The sequence below is a fragment of the Pristiophorus japonicus genome, chromosome 2, assembly GCF_044704955.1.
Source record: "Pristiophorus japonicus isolate sPriJap1 chromosome 2, sPriJap1.hap1, whole genome shotgun sequence".
Taxonomy (NCBI): domain Eukaryota; kingdom Metazoa; phylum Chordata; class Chondrichthyes; family Pristiophoridae; genus Pristiophorus; species Pristiophorus japonicus.
The window spans coordinates 349,028,197-349,049,891 of NC_091978.1; the positions used below are offsets into that span (position 1 = coordinate 349,028,197).

Here is a 21,695-nt window from a genome sequence, read left to right on the forward strand (position 1 = left end):
GCCAATTTTACATATCGTCTGCAAACTTCTCAATCATACCCCCTATATTCAAGTCTAAATCATGATATATAGGGCCCAAGTTTCCACACGCGCCTAGAATGGCGCAGTCCCGACCTGGACGCCCGTTTTTCACGCCACAAAGTGCGCCTAAAAAAAATCTCTGTATTCTCCACCTCCCTGCAGGTCCACTGGCCCTCGGCGCAGCGCAGCAGGAGCTGTAGGGGGGGTGGAGCCAGGTCTCTGCGCTGAAAACAGTGCCGGGACCTGTGCACATGCGCGCTACAGTGGGCACGCAAGTGCAATAGCTCCAGGCGCCCGAAACTGTGTGGGAGGGGCCCGAAGCACGCAGCCCCTAGCCCTGGCCGAATGGCCTCACTGGGGCTGCGTGAATAAGGCTCCTCCCACGCCCAGCTCCTGCTTCCTCCCGACCCGACTCGACTCCCGCTTCCCACCCACCCCCCACCCCCGGACCAGACCCGACCCCCGCTCCACCCCCCCTGGACCGGACCCGACACCCGCAGCCGCCCCCCCCCCCCCCCCGGATCGGACCGGACCCGACTGCCGCTCCTGCTCCCCCCCGACTGGACCCGACCCGACTGTCGCTCCCGCTCCCGCTCCCACTTCCGCCCGACTGGACCTGACCCGACTGCCGCTCCCGCTCCCGCTTCCCCCCGACTGGACCCGACCCGACTGCCGCTCCCGCTCCCGCTTCCCCCGACTGGACCCGACCCGACCCGACTGACGCTCCCGCTCCCCCCCGACTGGACCCCACCCGACCCGACTGCCGCTCCCGGACAGGATCCGACCTGACCTCCCCCTCCCTGACCTGACCTCCCCCTCCCCGACCTGACCTCCCCCTCCCCGACCTGACCTCCCCCTCCCTCCCTCCCTCTCCCTCCCCCTCCCTCCCTCTCCCTCCCTCACCCTCTCCCTCTCTCCCTCCCTCCCTCCCCCCGCCGACCAGAACCGAACCTCCCTCCCCGACCCGACCCAACGCCACCTACCTGTAAATCTGGTGCTGGGGACGGGCCCTGCCCGAAGTCTCGGGCCCGGTCCGTTCAGCCTTCGGTCCCGATGACAAACCGCTGCCTTTCACACAGGTAGGAACATGGTTTATTTAATCTTTTCTTTGCTTATAAATGTTTATTCAGATTTGATTTATTTGTATAATATTTATAGAAGTATAAATAAGGATTTATTATAGAATTTAATGACATCCCTTCCCCCCCCCCTCCCCCCCACCTCGTTCTGGACGCCTAATTTGTAACCTGCGCCTGATTTTTTAATGTGTAGAACAGGTTTTTTCAGTTCTACAAAAATCTTCACTTGCTCCATTCTAAGTTAGTTTGGAGTACGTTTTCACTGTGGAAACTTTCAAATCAGGCGTCAGTGGCCGGACACGCCCCCTTTTGAAGAAAAAATTCTGTTCCAAAGTGGAACTGTTCTACCTGCCTAGAACTGCAGAAAAAAAAATGTGAAGAATTGCGATTTCTAAGACAGTTGCTCCTAAAAATCAGGTGCAAATCGTGTGGAAACTTGGGCCCATACTGTTGTGTATCTGTAAATCATGCACTCCCATGTTCCGCCACCAGCGAGTGCATCCGCTGAAGTCCCAAGGGATCCCAGCATCCCTTGGGAGCACTGTATATAAGCCGGCCCCTAAGGCCTGTTCCTCACTCTGGAGTGTCTTAATAAAGACTGAGGTCACTGTTACTTTAACCTCCCTGTGTGCAGTCTCATCTGTGTTAAGAACACAATTACTGGCGATGAGAATACGAATCCAAAGCAAAGATGCAGCAAACTGTGGGCATCCTGGAGAAGTTCTCGGAGGGTGAGGACTGGGAAGCCTATGTCGAACGGCTAGACAAGTACTTTGTAGCCAACGAGCTGGACGGAGAAGGAAGCGCTGCAAAAAGGAGATCGGTCCTCCTCACAGTCTGCGGGGCACCGACCTACAGCCTCATGAAGAATTTTCTAGCTCCGGTGAAACCCACAGATAAAGCGTGTGAGGAGCTGTGTACACTGATTCGGGGCATCTCAACCTGAGGGAGAGCGTGCTGATGGCGAGATATCGGTTCTACACATGCCAGCGATCTGAAGGTCAGGAAGTGGCGAGCTACGTCGCCGAGCTAAGGCGACTGGCAGGACAATGTGAGTTTGATGGCTACCTGGAGCAAATGCTCAGAGACTTTTTTGTACTGGGCATTGGCCATGAGACCTTCCTATGAAAACTTTTGACTGTAGAGACACCGACCCTCAGTAAGGCCATTGTGATAGCACAGGCATTTATGTCTACCAGTGATAACACCAAACAAATGTCTCAGCACACAAGTGCTAGCAATGTTCATAAATTAACTGGAACTATGCGAGCAGAAATGTACAGGGCAGAACCCACGAGTCTGCAACTGCCAGCAGGCCTCAGGTGACTCAGATGACTCAGAGTCCGCAACAAAGGATGAATGCAAGGCAATTCACACCTTGTTGGTGTTGTGGAGGCTTCCATTCAGCCTAATCATGCTGCTTCAAAGGGTATGTTTGCAAGAGCTGTGGAACAATGGGGCACCTCCAACGAGCTTGCAGACGAGCTGCGTGCTCTGCAAAACCTGCTAACCACCACGTGGCAGAGGAAGATCGGCCCATGGTGGATCAAAGCAATTTCGAGCCTCGGAGAGAAGAGGCAGATGCTGAAGTACATGGGGTGCACACATTTTCGACGAAATATCCATCTATAATGCTAAATGTAAAATTGAATGGCTTACCCATAGCCATGAAACTGGACACTGCCGCTCGCCAATCCATCATGAGTAAAAAGATGTTTGAGAGACTGTGGTGCAACAAGGCACTCAGACCAGCCCTGAGCCCCTACCACACGAAACTGAGAACGTACACCAAAGAGCTTATCACTGTCCTGGGCAGCACCATGGTCAAGGTCACCTACGAGGGCATGGTGTACGAACTGCCACTCTGGATTGTCCCGGGCGATGGCACCACACTGCTTGGAAGGAGCTGGCTGGGCAAAATCCGCTGGAACTGGGATGACATCCGAGGGCTATCACATGTCGATGAGGCCTCATGTACCCAGGTTCTTAACAAATTTCCTTCCCTTTTTGAGCCAGGCATTGGAAACTTTTCCGGGGTGAAGATGTGGATCCATTTGGTCCCAGAGGCACGATCCATTCACCACAAGGTGCGAGCGGTACCTCACATGATGAGGGAGAGAGTGGAAATTGAGCTGGACAGGCTGCAACGCGAGGGCATCATCTCCCCAGTGGAATTCAGCGAGTGGGCCAGCCCGATTGTTCCAGTACTCAAAAGTGACGGCATGGTCAGGATTTGCGGCGATTATAAAGTAACTATTAATTGTTTCTCACTACAGGACCAATACCCGCTACCTAAGGCAGACGACCTATTTGCGACGCTGACAGGAGGCAAGACTTTCACCAAACTCGACCCGACTTCGGCCTACATGACGCAGGAGCTGGAGGAGCCTTCGAAGGGCCTCACCTGCATCAACATGCACAAGGGACTGTTCATCTACAACAGAAGCCCGTTTGTAATTCGGTCTGCTGCAGCAATCTTCCAGAGAAACATGGAGAGCCTACTCAAGTCGGTACCACGCAAGGTGGTTTTTCAGGGCGACATATTGGGCACGGGTCGGGACACCGTCGAGCACCTACAAAACCTGAAGGAGGTCCTCCAGCGACTGGATGGCGTAGGGCTGCGGCTGAAGGGGTCGAAATGCGTCTTCATGGCAACAGAAGTGGAGTTTTTGGGGAGAAAGATTGCGGTGGACAGCATTCGGCCCACAGACGCCAAGACAGAGGCTATCAGAAACGCGCCCAGGCCACAGAACGTCACGGAGCTGCGGTCGTTCCTAGGGCTCCTCAACTATTTTGGTAACTTCCTACCGGGGTTAAGCACCCTCTTAGAGCCCCTACATGAGTTATTGCGTAAAGGTGAGAACTGGGTATGGGGAAAAAAACAACTAATTGCTTTTGAGAAAGCCAGAAACATTTTATGCTCCAACAAGCTGCTTGTATTGTATCACCCGTGTAAAAGACTTGTGCTAGCATCTGATGCATCGTCGTACGGAGTCGGGTGTGTATTACAACAAGCTAACTTTGCAGGGAAGTTGCAACCTGTCGCCTGTGTCTCCAGAAGCTTGTCTAAGGCAGAGAGGGCCTACAGCATATTGAGAAAGAGGCATTATCGTGTGTGGTGGCCCGGTATCGACTCTGACTTAGAGTCCTGTGTACGGCAATGCAGCGTGTGCGCTCAGTTGAGCAACGCGCCCAGAGGGGCACCACTAAGTTTGTGGTCCTGGCCCTCCAGACCAAGGTCAAGGATCCACGTCGACTATGCGGGCCCGTTTCTCGGTAAAATTTTTCTGGTGATGGTGGATGCTTTTTCAAAATGGATTGAATGTGAAATAATGTCGGGAAGCACCGCCACTGCCACCATTGAAAGCCTGAGGGCCATGTTTGCCACCCACGGCCTGCCTGACATACTGGTCAGTGACAACGGGCCATGTTTCACCAGTGCCGAATTTAAAGAATTCATGACCCGCAATGGGATCAAACATGTCACCTCGGCCCTGTTTAAACCAGCCTCCAATGGGCAGGCAGAGCAGGCAGTACAAACAATCAAACAGAGCCTTAAACGAGTCACAGAAGGCTCACTCCAAACTCGCCTGTCCCGAGTACTGCTCAGCTACCGCACGAGACCCCACTCGCTCACAGGGGTGTCCCCGGCTGAGCTACTCATGAAAAGGACACTTAAAACCAGACTCTTGCTGGTTCACCCCATCCTGCATGATCAGGTAGAGAGCAGACGGCAGCAACAAAATGTAAACGATGGTCGTGCCACTGTGTCACGGGAAATTGATCTGAATGACCTTGTGTATGTGCTAAACTATGGACATGGTCCCAAGTGGATTGCGGGCACGGTGATAGCTAAAGAAAGGAGTAGGGTGTCTGTAGTCAAACTAGACAATGGACAAATTTGCATAAAGCACCTGGACCAAACGAGGCTGCGGTTCACAGACTGCCCTGAACAACCCACAGCAGACACCACCTTTTCGCGCCCACAACACACACCCAAAGGATCAACGACACCACCCCGGACCAGGAAATCGAACCCATCACGCCCAACAGCCTAGCAAGGCCAGGCTCACCCAGCAGCCCTGCAGGGCCAACAACACGCCAGCCCAGCGAGGGCACAGCCAACACACCAGAACAGACATTTGTACCGAGGCGGTCCACCAGGGAAAGAAAGGCTCCCGATCGTCTCAGATTGTAAATAGTTTTCACTTTGATTTTGGGGGGGAAGTGATGTTGTGTATCTGTAAAGCATGCACTCTCATGTTCCGCCACTCATGAGTGCATCCCCTGAAGTCCCAAGGGATCCCAGCATCCTTTGGTAGCACTGGAAATAAGCCGGCCCCTAAGGCCTGTTCCTCACTCTGGAGTGTCTTAATAAAGACTGAGGTCACTGTTACTTTAACCTCCCTGTATGCAGTCTCATCTGTGTTAAGAACACAATATATACCACAAAAAGCAAGGAACATAGCACTGAGCCCTGCGGGACCCCACTCGAAACAGCCTTCCAGTCACAAAGACACCATTATCCTTTGCTTCCTGTCTCTGAGCCAATTTTGGGTAGACGCTGAGAGGTTGTTTCCCCTGGCTGAAGTGTCTAGAACTAGGCGTACAGTCTCAGGATAAGGGGAAGGCCATTTAAGACAGAGATAAGGAGGAATTTCTTCACTCAGAGTGTTGTGAATCTTTGGAATTCTCTGCCCCAGAGAGCTGAGTCTCTGAATATATTCAAGGCTGAGATAGATAGATTTTTGGCATCTAGGGGCATCAAGGGATATGGAGATTGGGCGGGAAAGAGGAGTTGAGGTCAATGATCATCCATGATCTTATTGAAAAGCGGAGCAGGCTTGATGGGCCATAGGGCCTACTCCTGCTCCTATTTCTTATGTTCTTATGTTCTTTTACTTTCATGACCAGTCTGCCATATGGGACCTTATCAAACAGCCTTGCTAAAATCCATATACATTACATCACATGCACTTCCTCATCGACCCTCTTTAAACCTTCTCAAAAAATTCAATCGACTTAGTCAGACACGACCTTCCCTTAACAAATCCATGCTGACTGTCCTTGATTAATCTGTGTCTTTCTAAATGAAGATTTATCCTGTCTCTCAGAATTTTTTCCAATAATTTTCCCACCACCGATGTTAGGCAGACTGGCCTGTAATTACTCGGTCTAGCTCTTTCTCCCTTTTTAAATAAAGGTACAATGTTAGCAGTCCTCCAGTCCTCTGGCACCACACATGTAGCCAGAGAGGATTGGAAAATGATGGTCAGAGCCTCTGCTATTTCCTCTTTTGCTTCTCTTAACAGGCTGAGATACATTTCATCTAGGCCTGGGGATTTATCCACTTTCAAAGCTGCTAAGCCCCTTAATACTTCCTGTCTTACTATGTTTATTTCATTTAATATTTCACAGTCCTCCCTGATTGCATTTTCTGCATTGCCCCTCTCTTTTGTGAAAACAGACACAAAGTATTAATTAAGAACCAGACCCTCATCTTTCCCCTCAACACACAGATTACCTTTATGGTCTCGAATAGGCCCCACTCTTTCTTTAGTTACCCACTTGCTCTTAATGTATTTATAAAGCATCTTTGGGTTTTCCTTGATATTACTTGCCAACATTTTTTCATGTTCTCTCTTTGCTTTCCTAATTTCATTTTTAATTTCACCCTTGCACTTTCTATACTCCTCTAGGGTTTCTGCAGTATTGAGCCCTCGGTATCTCTCATAAGCCTCCCTTTTTTTCTTTATCCTACCCTGTATGCCCCGTGACAGCCAAGGGGCTCTAGATTTGTTCGTCCCACCCTTTATCTTTAAGGAATCATTCTTGCTCTGAACCCTCAAGATCTCCTCCTTTAATGCTCCCCACTGTTCTGACACTGATTTACCTTCGAGTAGCTGTTTCCAGTCCACTTTGGCTAAATCATATCTCAGCTTAGAAAATTGTTTTCCCCCAATTGAGAATTTTTATTCCTGGTCTATCTTTGTCCTTTTCCATAACTACCCTAAATCTAACTGAATTACGATCACTAGCATCAAAATGCTCTCCTGCTGATATCCTTTTCCACCTGCCCAGCAAGATATGTCAAACAGATGTCCCACCCAGATACTCCAGTAGGGTCAGGAGTGGAGGTCAAATTTACAATTTTCTGCCCCCTTGTACCTTTCCTTTCTAATTAGTTACTTTGTGTTACGAAGATACAAACATACAAAAGTGTTGGACAGGATAAGACCAACTGTGTCCGTCTAGCCTGTCCCATACAGTTGTGATGCCTAATGCACCACATCAAAAGACTTCTTATCCTTTAGATGCCATGCAGTCTCATGGGTGAGGCGATAAAACAGATCAGAAACCGAAATCAAAAATAATTTTTTACCAAATGTTTCCTCATGTTATGCTACATATAAACCTCGATGCTTGTGTTATTTTTAATATGGTAGCAGAATAACTCTTGAGTACTTGTCCCCAGAGAAGAGTTGCCTGGGAAACTCACAAACACTTGGCTTTTTGCTCAAATTCCTTCTGTTTTGCTGCTCTAATATTTGATTTAAAAGTATAAATCTCTGTTTTGATAGGTATAAATAAAGAAAGACTTGCATTTATATAGTGCCTTTCACAACTACCAGATGTCTCAAAGCGCTTTGCAGCCAATTAAATATTTTCTTTGGAGTGTAGTCACTGTTGTAATGTGGAAAACGCGGCAGCCAATTTTGCGCACAGCAAGCAATATGATAATGACCAGATAATCTGTTTTTGTTATGTTGATTGAGGGATATGTATTGGCCAGGACACCGGGAAATAACTCCACTACTCTTCTTCGAAATAGTGACATGTGATTTTTTACACCCACCAGAGAGAGCAGACAGTGCCTCGGTTTAACTTCTCATCCGAGAGACAGCATCTCCAACAGTGTCACATTCCCTTAGCGCTGCACTGGAGTGTCAGCCTAGATTTATATGCTCAAGTCCCTGGAGTGGGACTTGAACCCACAACCTTCTGCCTGAGAGGCAAGCATGCTACCCGCTGAGCCACAGCTGACACTAGAATACAGGTTGATTCATATGTAAAGAAACTCGCAATTAGAAGCGAACCACTTAAAGTGCATGAAATTGGTCTACGTTGATAGCATTTTACACTCGCCTGATGCTTTTTTCCAATTTACTGTCATTTAGCTGTCGACTGTTATGTACAGATCAATTTCCCCCCCAAAGTGTTCAAAATCTTACCTTTTTCCACTTTTTTAACCTTGATGTATTGCATATTTTCTTCATTAAAAAATTAAATATTACATTCACAGTGGTGACAACAAACAAGATGTTGAAATAAAGGCAAACCCCAAGGACCAGATTGGCATTTTACATCAGAGGAGAAAAGTCAGGGGAACTATGTGTCCTGCCTTACAACAATTGGTGGAAAAGCCAAATTATACAGAGCAAATACAAAGGTAAACAGATTATTAAATGTGGCTTTACTGCATGTAATCTATTGAAGCAAATGCTATAAGAATTAGCCTCTTGTGCATAACTTTAAAATAATATGTTTTGCACATGTCATGTACAGTATGTGAATTCTACATTGAGATTTGCTGAGTTTGTCATCTACCTTGGGTTAAGTTTCTTCTTTGTGGTTATGTTGAAGACTCTGACCTCTAGTTTCCTTGGTCCCTGGGGAGAAGGTTAATGGGAAGCGCCAAGTGGATGACTTTCTTAGGATTTTCTTTCTCGTCCACTGTAATTCCAGGAAATCCTGGAAATATTACATAAAAGATGTTCACACTGTTTTTCTAAGCAGTCCATGACTCTTTCGCTGAAGTAACGGTGGACAACCAGTAGAACCCCTGCAGAAAATCACCACCCAAGTCTACACACAGATTTTTCATTGAGGCCTGGGGCACACAGAGCTTCCATCCACTCCATACAGGGACCCTTTTTAAAAAAAAATGTTTTTGGATGTGGGCGATTCTGCCTTGGATACATTTATTACCCTAGTTTCCCTGAACTGCTGCAGTCCTTGTGGTAGCAGTGCTCTACAATGGTGTTAGGGAGAGAATTCCAGAATATTGCCACACTGATGATGAAGGAATACGATATATGTCTAAGTCAGGATGCTGTGTGACTTGAAGCAGATGCCCAATATAGGAAGGGGTCAATAGGACAGCATCCCTCACCGGAATTCTCAGTGCTCCTGTCTCCTTTCTGATCGCAGTCTGGATGCCAGGATGAAACCAGCCAATAGACCACTTTTGGGGTAAAAGTGGGGTCCATCTATAACTTTAGGCTGGGGTTATAGCCTGGGAGACTATAAATTGATGCCTGCCGAAGATTGTCTCTCTTGTAAAGGAGACCATCAGCTGTAAGAGAGCATTAACTTTTGAAGGGGGCCTGCTAGCCATATCCATGGCCCTACCTTCCTTGACCTACCCAACCCAAAACCCTGCTCCCCAAGCAGTCCAGGAGACCACATCAACCATGGCATGTCATTTGCGACTTCTTGTATGATGCAATCTCCACTTCAGCCAGAAACCAGTCCAGCTCCTTCTTGAAGGTATACAAAGAATCAGCAATTGCCACAATAGCTGGCAACTTGTTCCATCGACCGAGTATTCTCTGGGGAAAGAAAAAAAGCCTAACATCGAACCTATATTTTCCCTTGTGTGGTTTCTATGCATGACCCTTGGTCCTCCCCAACCTATCTAATTGAAATAATTTGTCAACGTATACACAATCTAGTACTTTCATTATTTTATAGACCTCAATCAAATTGCCTCTGAGTCTTCACTTCACTTCTTCGGCCATCTAAGGCGTTTTAAACTGGGAAGGAACTTTGTGGCTCCCCTCTGAACCTTATCCAAAGCCATAATAGTACCCACCATGAAGGGATCAAAACTGGACACAGTATTCCAAATGAGACCGAAACAAGTACAAAATGTTGGGGTGGAATTTCGGTCGCGGTTTTGTTGTGACGCGAATCCAGGCGGAGTGGTAAGTTTTGCACCAGCAAATGGGTTGCATCTACCGCCGCAAAATTCAGCAGCTGGGCCCTGAGTTTGGAGCGGAGCACTAAGGGAGGCATTTCACACCTCTTTTAGGGCGCTAGGCCAGCTGAGCAAGTGAAAATCGCTAGCTTAATAGTCGGCCTCGGAGCGACCCAAGAGAGGTCTCGGGGAAAGATAAATCTGGAAAAAAAACACTAAAAACATTCCCAATAAATAACTCACACCACCACAACATAAGTCGCGAAAAAAAAACAATCACACTCACCTTAAGTCGTCATTACTTACCTCACTGCAGCCGCAACAGCTTGGAACACCAGCTTCCACAGGCGTTCCCACTAGGGCGCGCTACAGGGCGCTAAGCGGGCACGATCCAAGTATCGAGCCGGTGTCGCAACTAGGGGCGTTGCACACCGGCTTGCCACTTCCGGGCGTTAATGCTCTGCGCCCCCTCAAAACCGACACCGAATGTCCCGGCTGGGTGCAGGAAGCTGGCCGCCTGCCCAGGAGTGCCATCATTGCCACCCCTCCGGGGTGCTAACAGGGACAGCAGAAAACCGATAATCCAGCCCGTTACGTTTCATCTAGCAATTGATAGTCCTGTGAATGCAACCCGGTACCCTATTTGCTTTAGCTATAGTTTTACAGTATAGGTAGTGAACATTTAGAGGGCTATGAACTGGGGCCCGAGTTTGGTCGACTCACCTCTGGCAACTCGGCGGTCTTGGTGTTTTCTGGGCAGTCTCCCCTCCGAGCGAGTTTCATCAGGTCCTCACGCTGGCAGGGAGAGAATACCACTGGGGACCGTCCGCTGGTGTGCGCCGGCATGCAACGCCCACAAGAGTCCTCCCGCTGAGTTGTCACTCCAGCAGCAGAAGAGACCGACGTGTAGAGTCAGTTCTTACCTGAACGGTAAGTATGAAGACCTGCAAAAAAAGATTAGTGCACTTGTTTTCTTCATTTATTTTGCAGGGATTTAGGTGGATGGGGTCGCCTGAAGGATTTCTGGTGTTTTTTTTAAATGTTTTGAAATGTTTTAATTTTATCTGTTCGCCCCCTCCCTGGGCCCGACTCTATCCTCAGCGGTACTTTGCCAAGGATTGCATTTGCTACCCAGAATGGGACCTACCGCCCACTGCCACCCAGCGGTGTGCAAGGCCCATTTTTGCCGCCGGGTGGCCTTTCCCACATTTTTTCACGAAACTTTCACCCAAAGTACCGTCAAGATCTTAGCGGTCATTTGGGCGGTACTTGGGCGGAACTTAGGTTTCACCAAACTCGGGCCCTATGATACCAAGATCTCTTTCTTTCATGACTGACTTCAATTCTGCTCCTTGTAAGGTACATGTATGCTTAAAATTGGTCCTGCCCACATGCATGACACTGCACTTCCCTACGTTAAATGCCATTTGCCAAATGAGGGCCCATTTCTCCCAACACATCAAGAACTGTTTGCAGTTGTTTAGTCTCCTCCACAGGCCTAACATCTCCACAAATATTCTCATCGTCCATTAGCATGCGGACCATTCCCCCAATACCTTCATCTAGGTCATTAATATAGATGGTAAAGAGCAAAGATCCTAACACCAATCCTTGTAGGACACCACTGGTAATCAGTCTCCAACCAGGTCCACAGCCAATGATAACAAGTTTCTATCTATGTCAGGTAGCCAATTCTTTATCCACTGTAACAAGTGTCCTGAAGATCAATGGAAATTGGTCCTCTGGCCTCATCAACATATTCTGGGTGATCTGCTGGCACTGTTTGTGCCTCCACAAGTAGCTTACCCGAGGGAAGGCATCAATATTGTGCCGCCTGGTAAATGTTGGGAAAGGAGTTAGGGAGCGGGCTTTGGGTTGGGGGGGGTGGGGGGGATGATAGTGATGCCTAAAGGGGGTTGCTGGAGCACTTCTGATTCCACAGGAAGAGTTTTATTATATATTTAAAAAATGGTTCTAACAATTATCTTTAGTTGGCGGTAACAGGGGCCTGCCTAACTTTGTTGACTAATTTCAACAAGGGGCTCTTCATTAGGCTCCTCACTAACAAACTCAGGGGGCCAAACGCCTGTTTTAGGCATCCGCACTGTTAAATTGTATGCTTTGTGCCCAAAGAACGGGTACACCACATACCAATTTCTATGCCAATAGGCCTGAAGTTCCCCAGTTCTGCCTTTTCCCCCTTTTTGAACATTTTTGTTAAATCTCGTGTTCCTCGTTAATCATATAACCAATCAAAACTGATCACATCCCACCAAAAAATGTTAATCAATCACATCCCTTCAAAATAATACCTAGAGCCAAAACCACTGTGGTAGCTCCTCAGTGATCCCGCTAAATGCATTTCAGCAGTTTCACCACATGCCCTTAAAAATAACATTTATAACGCTGTTTATTTTAATTTTTTTAATGAAAGAAACATCTGTTGAAACTGTCCCGTCATATCTTCAAACATTGAAATAATTTCCAGGGAGCAAAGAATAGCGATCACCATGAACCAATCGCAAATGGGATTTTTAGCCAAATTGTTACATTATTCTCATAGACCAACCACAGCGCTCAAAAGACAATGGTTAACATAGAAATAGTCCTGCATTTTTCAGTGACCAAAAGAAATGTGTCAAATCATTTTCCTTTCCTCCCTGAAAGTCTGACATTGGTCCAATGTCTTATCAATCAAACATGGAACTATCTTCTTGGTCACAAGCCTAACTGTAAGCAATGAAGATGCTAGAACACAACATAAATAGAACAGTTAGCTGAAGTCTTGTCCATTTCAGCCTAAGTATCCGTTTTAACAGTGTGATGTCTCATTCCTTCAGCTTTAATTGTTGGGAGATTTTTTAAAAATTGAAATGTTATTTTTTTTTCTTACTTTATCTTTCTATCTCTTTTTTTCCTCTCTCTCTTAATCCAATCTTTCTTTCCCTCTCTTTATTTTACTTTCTGTACCTGATTTGACATTGAATTTACAATTTTAGCTTGCATCTCCTGGTTCAGACTCTGTGTTGTTCATTTCAAAGTACTTCAGCCTGATTGGTGAAGGAGATGCACAGTTGCTTTTCCTGTACACATAGATCCTAGATGCCCTGTAGACGGCGCCGTGGCGTTTCCAACTCCCACTTCCAGCAACTTGCCACACATTGGCCTGGAAATTGCGGTCGGAGACTTGCTGCCAGTACACGCCTCCGAACCGAAAGAAAAGTACGAACTTACCCAGTGTCTCCGGAGCTTTGATCTGTTTTGGTCCTGGACCTGCAGATGTACGCCTGTGTAAAGGCCCACAGATCCCCAGGGCCGCAGGCGGTTCACAAGCGACCCTGGGATCACATGGGCCAGGCCAACCAATCAAAAAGGGTGATTTCTATGATGCTTATGGCGATTCCATTTACGTACGGAATAGAAATAAGCATAATAGAAATCACCTAATAAATAACATGTCATAAAACTTAAATAAAAATAAATGTTCAAAATTAATTAAAAGACCCCTTAATTAAATATTTAAAATAAAAAGTTAATTTTTTGAAAAATAAATTTCCACATTTTAAAATGGGACAAAACTTACCTAAACTAATTTTAACTGTATGTGTATGTTTAAATAATTAAACCAAATTATTTTAACACTTATTTTAACCCTTACACTGGTAAAAAGCCTTACGCCTGCATTTACCAGGCATAAGGGTTTCGTGGGCATCTGCTGACCAGTAGTTGGGTAAATAGCCCAACTCTATGCCAGCAAAATTGAATTTGTAGCGGATGCGGTGGGTCTGTCCAAGCAAAACTTTACAGATCTCAAGTTCCGGGCTTTTGCACAAATGCGTAGTGCATGTGGAAACCCAGAACTTACTGGGCTATTCTGAAGGCTTCAGACAGCATATGTTGTGCATATGCTGTCGGAAACACCATAAACTCCGGGCCAATGTCTCATGGAAATTAAACAGGCAAGGGCTAGTCTTACTAATGGTGGGCGCCGTTCATTCGCCGGTTACATTTCCTACATTACAACAGTGACTGCACTCCAAAAGTACTTCATTGGCTGTAAAGCGCTTTGAGACGTCCGGTGGTCGTGAAAGGCGCTATATAAATCCAAGTCTTTCTTACAGTCAATTCTGGCCCAATAGCTAATGAGTTTGCCAGATAAAATCACTCCTTGGAAAGGTCACTATTGCCCAAGAGATTGCTGAGAAAGGATACTTACCATACATTATATAGACAGGTATTGGGAACATAGGAACAGAGGTAGTCCATTCAGGCCAAGGCTCGCCTGCATCTTAACTCCAACTACCTACCTTGGTTCTGTAACTTGCCTAACAGAAATCTATCCATCTCAGATTTCAAATTTTCAATTGACTTAGCCTCAACAGTGTTTTGGGGGAGAGAATTCCAGATTTCCACTACCCTTTGTGTGAAGAAGTACATTCTGGCATCACCCCTTAATGCCCTAGCACTAATTTTAAGCTTACAGTGCCTTAATCTGGACTCCCCCACCAGAGCAAATAGTTTCTCTCCATCTACCTAATCAAATCCTTTAATCACCCCTTAAATCTTCTTTATTCAAGGGAATACAAGCCTAGATACCAACCTGTCCTCATAATTTAACCCTTTTAATCCTGGTATCATTCTGGTGAATCTACACTGCACCACCTCGGGCACTGCAATAATTTTTTCTTTAAAGTAAGCAGATACAAATCTGGGCTGCAGTGTGCTGCTAACTCCTTATTCTATGATCTGTCTACAATTAGTTGAAAATTACCTTACTATTTATTATTTCTTTCTAGTATTTGTCACAAAAGCATCTTGAAATACACCATTTGTTTTTGTAAAGTTTATTATGGAGAAAATGCACCTAGTGAGGCAAAACTGCCTAAAGTATATACAGGTTGAGCATCCGAAATCTGGAGTTCCGGAATTCGTAATGTTCTTGAATCTGGACACTGGGCCGGTCTGTGGTGGGGTCGTCTGGAATCCAGAAAATGTTCCGAAATCCGGACCCGCCATCCCCCCCACCCCGCTCAGCTACCCGATCTCCTCTCACTCGGCCAATGGACCCCTGCCTCCATCTGACCTCGCCTCCCCCTCCCCCCCCCTTACCTCGGCCCAGGCGTTTCCAGATTCGGGATGACGGAAAGACGTTCCGAAATCCAGAAATAGACGACTTGGATAGGTTAGGTGAGTGGGCAAATGCATGGCAGATGAAGTATAATGTGGATAAATGTGAGGTTATCCACTTTGGTGGTAAAAACAGAGAGACAGACTATTATCTGAATGGTGACAGATTAGGAAAAGGGGAGGTGCAAAGAGACCTGGGTGTCATGGTACATCAGTCATTGAAGGTTGGCATGCAGGTGCAGCAGGCGGTTAAGAAAGCAAATGGCATGTTGGCCTTCATAGCAAGGGGATTTGAGTACAGGGGCAGGGAGGTGTTGCTACAGTTGTACAGGGCATTGGTGAGGCCACACCTGGAGTATTGTGTACAGTTTTGGTCTCCTAACCTGAGGAAGGACATTCTTGCTATTGAGGGAGTGCAGCGAAGGTTCACCAGACTGATTCCCGGGATGGCGGGACTGACCTATCAAGAAAGACTGGATCAACTGGGCTTGTATTCACTGGAGTTCAGAAGAATGAGAGGGGACCTCATAGAAACATATAAAATTCTGACGGGGTTAGACAGGTTAGATGCAGGAAGAATGTTCCCAATGTTGGGGAAGTCCAGAACCAGGGGTCACAGTCTAAGGATAAGGGGTAAGCCATTTAGGACCGAGATGCGGAGGAACTTCTTCACCCAGAGAGTGGTGAACCTGTGGAATTCTCTACCACAGAAAGTTGTTGAGGCCAATTCACTAAATATATTCAAAAAGGAGTTAGATGAGGTCCTTACTGCTAGGGGGATCAAGGGGTATGGCGAGAAAGCAGGAATGGGGTACTGAAGTTGAATGTTCAGCCATGAACTCATTGAATGGCGGTGCAGGCTAGAAGGGCCGAATGGCCTACTCCTGCACCTATTTTCTATGTTTCTATGTTTCTATGAAATCCGGAACGGCCTCGGTCCCGAGATTTCTGGATTTCGAACACTTTACCTGTATTTAAAATAAAACTGAATGCCATGTCATGTAATTTGTTGTATCTTGTTTTAATAGTACCCATTTCCTTACGAATAAGAGGTCCCCGTTGTTAATTACATATGTATGAGAGAAAAAACATACAGCCTTGACGGAGCATTTAAATGAGTCACGGCTGAGTATGTTATTTTAAAATATATATATATCTTTCACTTCCATTCACTTGTGCGAAGGTCACACATATATAATGAAACTGCTTCACCGGAACAAACTGAGTTGAACCAATGACGCCCCCTAATGCAATCTCCAAAGTGTAATGTGTTTTTTTTTCAACAAAAGGTACCTTCATTGCCAAGCAATTGAGATGATCTGAACATGCATCCAGAAACTGATCTGCTTTGCATAAAAAATGAATAATTCATCATCAGAACTGCTCTTCGCCGCAAAACAATATACAATTCAGAATAGACTTGCTGATTGCTGTGGTGTTTGAGTGCGAGCAACGTGCTTGAACAGCACACAGTCAAATCTTCCAGGGTGACCCTAATTTAGAGAAACTTGAGTCGACTAGGCCAGTATTCACTAGAGTTTAGAAGAATGAGAGGGGATCTCATTGAAACGTATACAATTCTGACTGGGTTGGATAGACTGGATACGGGGAGGATGTTTCCCCTGGCTGGGAAGTCTAGAACAAGGGTCACAGCCTCAGGATACGGGGTAGGAAATTTAGGACCGAGATGAGGAGAAATTTTTTCACTTAGAGGGTGGTGAACCTGTGGAATTCTCGACCACAGAAGGTTGTGGAGGCCAAGTCATTGAATATATTTAAGAGGGAGATAGATAGATTTCTAGGCACAAAAGGCATCAAGTGATATGGGAAAAAGTGCGAAGATGGTGTTGCGATAGAGGATCAGCCATGATCATATTGAATGGCGGTGCAGACTCGAAGGGCCGAACGGCCTACTACTGCTTCTATTTTCTATGTTTCTATGTAATCAGGACCATCGTGGATTTCTAAGTAGCAGTTTGTGCTTGGCCAATCTTACAGAATTTGTTGAAGAAATAACAGAGATTTTTAAAGAAGTCACAGTGGTTTGATGGACAGGACCGTTTTTTGGATGGCTATGGGTAGTATTTAGGAAAACGTGTCTCATATGAGTTCGATGGATGTCTTGCAGTTTGTAAATGTGCAACATTCTCCTGCAGCTGGGCCTGATCACCTTGCTGATCTTGTGCTTGTTACTCTTCACCCACCGAGGCAGGCAATCTTTAAACAGAAAGATTGTGCAGTATGCAGCACGCACCACTATATGAGACAGCCTGGCCGCCTGAAGTTTACCTTCAGACTATCAGTTGTCTGCTCGATAATAAATCCAGTGACATGATCATGATGCTTGCCTGTGGTCTGAAGGAACTGAACTAGGATCACCAAGCACTGCCGCAGGGAAAACCCTGATCTCCAAGGAGTCATCCAGACACCTGCCTCTTAGTTGCAAATAGAGGCGATAGTGTGAACTGCCAGAATAAAAAATTATGACAGCAGTTTCCTGGATATCGAGCCTCACATATACAGGTGCTTGTGATCACTAACCCGTTGAACAGTCATCAAATTTAAACCTTTCCTGTTGGGCAAGCTGATTGCATCGTAGAAAGGGCCACTCATGGTGGTGTGAGTGCGGTCAATCAGGAAATCCTCCCATTTTATAAACGTGGACAGCCTTCTCACGGTGATGCGCAGTGTTCATAGATAGTATTGTGCTCCTAACACAGATGAGGCTGCACACAGGGACGTTAAAGTAACAGTGACTTCAGTCTTTATTAAGACGCTCTAGAGTGAGGAACAGGCCTTAGGAGCCGGCTTATATACAGTGCTCCCAAGGGATGCTGGGATCCCTTGGGACTTCAGGGGATGAGCCCCCAGGTGGCAGAACATGGGAGTGCATGCTTTACAGATACACAACATCACTCCCCCGCCAAAGTCGAAGTGAAAACTATTTACAAGGTGAGGCGGTGGGGAGCCTTTCTTTCTCTGGCGGACCACCTCGGTACAAATGTCTGTTCTGGTGTGTTGGCTGTGCCCTCGCTGGGCTGGCGTATTGTTGGCCTTGCAGGGCTGTTGGGTGAGCCTGGCCTTGCTGGGCTGTTGGGCGTGATGGGTTCAATTTCCTGGTCCGGCGCGGTGTCGTTGATCCTTTGGGTGTGTGTTGTGGGCTCGAAAAAGGTGGTGTCTGCTGTGGGTTGTTCAGGGCAGTCTGTGAACCGCAGCCTCGTTTGGTCCAGGTGCTTTCTGCAAATTTGTCCATTGTCTAGTTTGACTACAAACACCCTACTCCCTTCTTTAGCTGTCACCGTGCCCGCAATCCACTTGGGACCATGTCCATAGTTTAGCACATACACAGGGTCATTCAGATCAATTTCCCGTGACACAGTGGCGTAACCATCGTTTACATTTTGTTGCTGCCGCCTGCTCTCTACCTGATCATCCAGGTTGGGGTGAACCAGCAAGAGTCTGGTTTTAAGTGTCCTTTTCATGAGTAGCTCAGCCGGGGGCACCCCTGTGAGCGAGTGGGGTCTCGTGCGGTAGCTGAGCAGTACTCGGGACAGGCGGGTTTGGAGTGAGCCTTCTGTGACTCGTTTAAGGCTCTGTTTGATTGTTTGTACTGCCTGCTCTGCCTGCCCATTGGAGGCTGGTTTAAACGGGGCCGAGGTGACATGTTTGATCCAATTGCGGGTCATGAATTCTTTAAATTTAGCACTGGTGAAACATGGCCCGTTGTCACTGACCATTATGTCAGGCAGGCCGTGGGTGGCAAACATGGCCCTCAGGCTTTCAATGGTGGCGGTGGCAGTGCTTCCCGACATTATTTCACATTCAATCCATTTTGAAAAAGCATCCACCACTACCAGGAACATTTTACCGACAAACGGACCCGCATAGTCGACATGGATCCTCGACCATGGTCTGGAAGGCCAAGACCATAAACTTAGTGGTGCCTCTCTGGGCGCGTTGCTCAACTGGGCACATACGCTGCATTGCCGTACACAGGACTCTAAGTCAGAGTCGATACCGGGCCACCACACGTGGGATCTGGCTATCGCTTTCATCATTACTATACCCGGGTGTGTGCTGTGGAGATCCGAGATGAACGTCTCCCTGCCCTTTTTGGGTAGCACTATGCGGTTACCCAACAACAGGCAGTCTGCCTGAATGGACAGCTGGAACTGCTTGATTGGCTCTTGCATTTCAACGGGGATGCTGGCCCAGCTCCCATGCAGTACACATTTTTTTAGTAGGGACAGCAGAGGATCTTGGCTGGTCCAAGTCCTAATCTGGCGGGCCGTGACAGGTTTTCAAACGCTTCCATGACCATCAACAAGTCTGCGGGCTGCGCCACCATCAACAAGTTTGCAGGCTGCGCCATTTCCACCCCCGTGGTGGGCAATGGTAGCCGACTGAGAGCATCCGCACAGTTCTCGGTGCCTGGCCTGTGGCAGATGGTATAGTTATACGCTGATAGCGCGAGTGCCCACCTTTGTATGCGGGCTGAGGCATTAGTATTTATCCCCTTGTTTTCAGCGAACAGGGCTGTGAGGTGCTTGTGATCAGTTTCCATCTCAAATTTGAGGCCAAACAGGTACTAATGCATTTTCTTTACCCCGAACACACACGATAATGCCTCTTTCTCAATCATGCTGTCGGCCCTCTTGGCCTTAGACAAGCTCCTGGAGGCATAGGCGACAGGTTGCATCTTCCCCGCAACGTTAGCTTGTTGTAATACACACCCGACTCCGTACGACGACGCGTCACATGCTAGCACAAGTCTTTTACACGGGTTATACAATACAAGCAGCTTGTTGGAGCATAAAATGTTTCTGGCTTTCTCAAAAGCAATTACTTTTTTTTTCCCCATACCCAGTTCTCACCTTTGCGCAATAACACATGTCGGGTTTCTAAAAGGGTGCTTAACCCCGGTAGGAAGTTACCAAAATAGTTGAGGAGTCCCAGGAACGACCGCAGCACCGTGACATTCTGTGACCTGAGCGCGTTCCTGATAGCTTCTGTCTTGGCGTCTGTGGGTCGAATGCCATCCGCCGCGATCTTTCTCCCCAAAAACTCCACTTCTGTTGCCATGAAGACACATTTCGACCTCTTCAGCCACAGCCCTACGCGATCCAGTCGCTGGAGGACCTCCTCCAGGTTTTGTAGGTGCTCACCGGTGTCCCGACCCGTGACCAATATGTCGTCCTGAAATACCACCGTGTGTGGTACCAACTTGAGTAGGCTCTTCATGTTTCTCTGGAAGATCGCTGCAGCCGACTGAATTCCAAACAGGCATCTGTTGTCCCTTGTGCGTTTTGATGCAGGTGAGGCCCTTCGAAGACTCCTCCAGCTCCTGTGTCATGTAGGCCGAAGTCAGGTCGAGCTTGGTGAACGTCTTGCCTCCTGCCAGCGTCGCAAATAGGTGTCTGCCTTAGGTAGCGGGTATTGGTCCTGTAGCGAGAAACGATTAATAGTTACTTTATAATCGCCGCAAATCCAAACGTGCAATCACTTTTGCGTACTGGAACAATTGGGCTGGCCCACTCACTGAATTCCACTGGGGAGATGATGCCCTCGCGATACAGCCCGTCCAGCTCAATTTACACTCTCCCTCATCATGTGAGGTACCGCTCGCGCCTTGTGGTGAATGGGTCGTGCCTCTGGGACCAAGTGGATCCGCACCTTCGCCCCAGAAAAGTTTCCAATGCCCGGCTCAAAAAGGGAAGGAAATTTGTTAAGAACCTGGGTACATGAGGCCTCATCGACATGTGATAGCGCTCAGATGTCATCCCAGTTCCAACGGATTTTGTCCAGCCAGCTCCTTCCAAGCAGTGTGGGGCCATCGCCCGGGACAATCCAGGGTGGCAGTTCGTGCACTGTGCCCTCGTAGGTGACCTTGACGATGGCGCTGCCCAGGACAATGATAAGCTCTTTGGTGTACGTTCTCAGTTTTGTGTGGATGGGGCTCAGGGCTGGTCTGAATGCCTTGTTGCACCACAGTCTCTCAAACATCTTTTTACTCATGATGAATTGGCTAGCGCCAGTGTCCAGTTCCATGGCTACGAGTAAGCCATTCAATTTTACGTTTAGTATTATCATCGAAAATGTGTGCACCCCGTGTACTTCAGTATCAGCCTTCTCTAAGGCTCGAAATTGCTTTGATCCACCATGGACTGATCTTCCTCTGCCACGTGGTGGTTAGCAGGATTTGCAGAGCTTGCAGCATTGTTTCATTGCTCCATTGTTCCACAGCTCTTGCAAACATACCCTTTGAAGCGGCATGAATAGGCTGAATGGAAGCCTCCACAACGCCAACAAGGTGTGAATTGCCTTGCATTCATCCTTTGTTGGGGACTCTGAGTCATCTGGGTCACCTGAGGCCTGCTGGCAGTTGCAGACTCGTGGGTTCTGCCCTGTACATTTCTGTTCGCAAACACAGTTCCAGTTAATTTATGAACATTGCTAGCACTTGTGTGCTGAGAGATTTGTTTGGTGTT

At 47.4% G+C, this 21,695-nt stretch overlaps 1 long non-coding RNA gene across 1 annotated transcript in view; it reads left to right on the forward strand.

Moving 5' to 3' along the window:
- The window catches only part of LOC139234907 (uncharacterized), a 62,532-nt gene that overhangs the window by 11,580 nt on the left and 29,257 nt on the right, over positions 1 to 21,695 (forward strand). The window contains exon 2 of the long non-coding RNA XR_011588360.1: positions 8,404 to 8,550. This is a non-coding gene — a long non-coding RNA (uncharacterized lncRNA). The remainder of the gene's footprint in view (positions 1 to 8,403; positions 8,551 to 21,695) is intronic.